At 41.7% G+C, this 4,944-nt stretch overlaps 1 pseudogene; it reads right to left on the minus strand.

The window, feature by feature from the left end:
• Nucleotides 1–1,327: 1,327 nt before the first annotated feature.
• On the minus strand, nt 1,328–1,892 carry LOC117796603 (annotated as a pseudogene).
• Between the last annotated feature and the right edge of the window lie 3,052 nt (nt 1,893–4,944).

Below are 4,944 nucleotides of genomic sequence, written 5' to 3' on the forward strand. Positions count from 1 at the left end.
GAGATGTGAAGCATATCTACACAGAGCAACTGTCTCAAGAACTACTTGCTACCGCTTTAAAGAAACAGAAAGGGGGAGATGTTGGGGTTATCGTAGAGCATGAAATCCGCCATAATACCTGGCTTGCTAAAATGTAACTCTGAGGTCAGAGAAGGTTTCCGAGAAGAGCACAGGCCTTTGGAATGCCGAGGCCTACGTGACCACTCTGCCCTTGGAATGCCTCAGGGAGTTGTTTTCCGGAAGCCTTCCTAGCCCGAACAGTAGGAGCCCTGTGATCCAAGAAATGTAGGCATTGTCCCTTAGGCTATGTTTAGCAAACTCTTAGAATGCCCAAAGTAGCATATGGAATATTTCCCTGTAAACAGATCCTCCCAGTTTTCAATAAGACCCTTTGTCAACATCATGTGCTTGAGAAACTGATCAGGATTTGTGATTATCCTGAAGGACAAATAAAAGTGGGAGCAAAGCGGAGCAAAGGGTCTTTGTCTCTGAGCAAACCCCCTTTGCCTTTTTCTCTCTTTCACAGCAGAGTTTGGAGTAATCTTTCATCCATTGGTACAGGGAGTGCTTTCCATTCCCGGCAGGGGCTTCAGAAAGAGAAGCAAAAGCACTGAGGCGAGAAAATCTCACAGAGACCTGGGGGCAGATGAAAAAGTCCATGACCTGCTGATGCACAGGGAGGAGGTGAAGTGCTCCAGATGGGGTTGGAACATTAGAGGTATTAGAATAATCAGGACTTTACAGTATGACGAGATGTTTCTAAAAACATTGGGAAGCCATGGATGGGTAGAAAACAGTAAAGTATTAGATCCTTTAAGAAAACCATAATACTTAAATCCTAGATCATTAGGCAGGTTTCTGTATTTTTTAACAGATCGATTTATTTCCTGGAGAGAAAACAGGAGAGAGGAGGCTTGAGCAGAAGGAGGGAGAGAATTCTGAAGCAAACTCCCTGCTGAATGGGGAGCCAGTCATGGGGCTGGATCCTCGGACCCAGATCCATGACCTGAGCTGAAAGCAAGAGCCAAATGCCCCTCAGGCACCCCAACTTGTTTCTATTTTTAAAGGTTCTATGCATTTGAGAGAGAGCGTGAGATGGGAGGAGGGGCAAAGCGAGAGAGAATCTCAAGCGGACTCCATGCTACGCAGGGAGCCAAGTGCTGGGCTGGATCCCAGTACCACAGGATCATTATCTGAGCAAAAGGCGGATCTTTGCCAACTGAGCCATACAGGTGCCCCAAGCAAGTTTTTATTTTTAGGAAGTTGCTCTGCTGCTGGAAAGGAATGGATAGTTTTATTTCTCACACTTTTCAGAAAGAATTTCTCTTTAGGGAAACATGATATTCTTAGCATGACAGTCACTTACAACAAAAGTGCCCCTCTTCCCCAGTTTCCTCATGGCGTTTTTCACTTCAGTGCTCCGAGGTGTAGATAAAGGGATTTAACATGGTTGTGAAGATGGAATCAGACACAGCCATTGCCATGTCTATGGGGTAAGTGGCCACAGGCTGCACATACAGGAAAATGGACGGCACAAAGAACAAGATAACCACAGTGAGGTGGGAGCCACAGGCAGGGAGAGGGCTTTACGCCGCCCTTCAGAGCTGCAAAACCTCAGGGAGTAGAGGATGACCACATCACCCCACTGTTGAGGATGACTAAGACCCAGGGTGTGGGTGTCCATGCAGGCCTGTTTCAACGAGGGACACAAATCACATACAAAGTGATCAATTATATTGGGGCTGTAGAAGGGTATTTAATAGATGGAGAGAAGCTGTATTCCGCCCCCCCCCCCAGGTCCCTCCCAGCAGCAGGCAGCCCACCTGAGGGCTCATGATGGTCCTGTAGTGCAGGGGCTTACAGATGGCCATGTAGCAGTCATAGGCCATCATGGCTGACTCTTCACCTCCAATGTGCCTTTCAGGCAAACTTCTAAAAGTTCCAGTTTTGCACTCTGTTGCTTACACCACTTTCCAGTACCCAGCTTACTGTGGCTCCTTCCCCCCATGGTTTAACCTCTGCTAGATCCCCTCAGATTCATGTCTCCACACCTCCTACCTTGCAAAAAGTGGTTGCTTTTCCATTTGTAGAATTGTAGCATCTTTTCTCAGATCTCTGGTTGATTTTGCAGGTGTTCAGCATAATTTGATAATTTTTTGCCTGATTTCCAGGGACCAGAGGAAATTAGGGTCCCCTACTGCTCCACCATTTTAACTCTCTCCACAGTCTGCAGTTTTAAGTAGGTCAGAGTAGTCTTCAGGGAGGAGATCATGTTTGAATAAATACTTGAAGAAGGGGAGGGAGTCAGCCATGTAGATATGCACTGCAGAAATGTGTTGGAGGTTTTGAGGCCAGTGAGATGGAAACCCAGAGAGTATTAGATGAGGTCTGAGAGGGGTGGTGGGTCCAGATCACATAGAGCCTTGTAGGTTGCATTAAATGACTTAATTTTTGATGGGAGCAAAGTGAAGCACCTTTGGAGAGCTTTGATCAGAGGAGAGACAAGACTTGACTCACCTGTTTTGTCTGACATTAGTATTGCTACCCTAGCTTCCTTTTTGCTTCTGTTTGCATGGTAAATGTTTTTCTATCCCTTTTTTTCCATTCTGTAACTGTCTTTAGGTCTGAAATGACTCCTAACAAGTGAGTCCAACAATCCAGCAAGAGGCTATAACCGTTATCAGTATTTATGCAAGAAACATGGGTCCTCCTAAATACATAAAACAGCTATTAGCAGATGAAGGGAGAAATTGACAGTAATACAGTAATAGTAGGGAACTCTAGCACTCTGCTCACACCAGTGGACAGGTCATCCAGACAGAAAACCAACATGGAAAATGTGGCTTTGAATGACACACTTGACCAAAGGACTTAACAGATATATTCAGAGCATTACATCCCAATGTAGCTGAAGACATTGTTTTCAGGTGCACAGGAAACATTCTCCAGAATAGATCACATGTGAGGCTACAAAATAGGCCTTAATAAATTCTAAAAGATTGAAATCATGTTATACGGCTTTTTTTATCACAATGGTATGAAACTAGAATTACAAGAAGACATCTAGAAAGAACACAAATACATGGAGGAAAATAACCTACTCCTAAACAATGAATAGGTCAACCAAAATATCCAAGAGGAAATAAAAAAATACATGGAGGCAGATGAAAATGATATGGGGTTCGTATCCAAAAGATATAAAGAGTGTATATAACTCACCATCACAAAGAATCTGATTTAAAAATGGACAGAGGACTTGAATAGACATTTTTTCAAAGAAGACAAACAGATAACAAGTCAACACATGAAAAGATGGTCAGCATCACTCATTATCAGGGAAATACAAATCAAAGTCACAGTGAGATACCACTTCACACCTGTCAGAATGGCTAAAATTAAAAAGCAAGAAGTGTTGGCAAGGACGTGGAGTAAAAGGAACCCTCGTGAACTGCTGGTGGGAATGCAAACCAGTGCAGCCACAGTGGAAAGCATTATGGAGGTTCCTCAAAAAGTAAAAAATAAAATTACCACATGATCCAGTAATTCTACTGCTGGGTATTTACCCAAAACATTTTTTTGCAACAATATGGATGGATTTAGAGGATATAATGTTAAGTGAAACAAGGCAGACAGAGAAAGACAAATACCATTTGAATTCACTCATAGGTAGAATTTAAAAAACAAGATACATACATGTGTATATATGTGTGTGTGTGTATATATATATCTTTATATTTATATATAAAAGGAGACAAACCCAGACTCTTTAAGTGCAGAGAATAAACTCGTGTTTGCCAGTTGGGAGATGGGCAGATGGGTGAAATAGATGAAAGGGATTGAGAGTATGCCAGTCATGGCAAGCACTGAGTAATGTATAGAACTGTTCAATTAAAAAAAAGTGAATTTTATTGTATATAAACTATAATTTAAGTTGATTTAAAAATAAAATATTGTAAAAGAATTTTCATTTCCACTTCCTTTCTCTTTTCTGTACTGTCTTAATAACTTCAAAATATTTTTAAAATTTTAGAAATTTTAATTAGTAGTTTTCATTGTAAGTATATTTTATCAGTACGTTAAGATTGATAACCATTATTACATCTACAGTAACATTTTCTAGAACAGGAAACTGGGAGAAGTTAAGAAACTTGCCTTAAGTCACGGAGACACAAATAATGAAGCTAGAATTCAATTTTGTCACATGTGTTGGAACATGTACATGGGCGCAGAGCTTTGCCTGCTGTTAGAAAAGATTTGACTTAAAGAGCAGAGCCCTTGGGAACTTCAGTAGTCTACACCTTTGTGTGACTTTAAAGGCATACTTTTTCCTTAGGGCAGAGACACCAGTGGAGCGGTTGGTAACTGAGATGTGATGGGTCCCTTTGGGACACTAGGAGAAGAGAAGGGCCCTGGGGACAGAATGTGTCTGTGACCGCCTTGTCTGGGATTTCTGGCACCATGGTTTGCTGTGATCCAGGATTGACTGGGCTGAGTAGTTCATAGAGCATATCCTTTGGGGTTGGGTGGAACGGGCAGAGTCCTTATCCCTCAAAAGGCTGTGAATTTCTATGAAATCCTATGTAATCTCTATAAATATCTGATTGAAGAAGAAATGTTTAATCCATGTGTTCTGCCAGGGACTTGTTCTGGGGTAATACAGCTGACTTGAGAGATGTTTCTATCACAGAATAGTGGGGATATTTCCTTTTTATTCTAGAAAGTTCTAAGAGTAGAAGTAAGAAACTTTCTGGCGATATTACAGATGGTTTTGAAGAATCTTACTCAGCCTTCTAGGAAAGATTGGTTATCTGTGGAGTATCTTCTCTCCCCATAGACCCTGCAATGGAAAGCCGAGTAGAAGTATTTGAAGTACAGTTTGCATGTTGCAAACACACTGCCCATGATGCATTTGCAAAATAAATCAGAATTGCAAGAGCAAAAACT

The sequence above is a fragment of the Ailuropoda melanoleuca genome, chromosome 16 (genome assembly GCF_002007445.2).
Source record: "Ailuropoda melanoleuca isolate Jingjing chromosome 16, ASM200744v2, whole genome shotgun sequence".
In the NCBI taxonomy this organism is placed as follows: domain Eukaryota; kingdom Metazoa; phylum Chordata; class Mammalia; order Carnivora; family Ursidae; genus Ailuropoda; species Ailuropoda melanoleuca.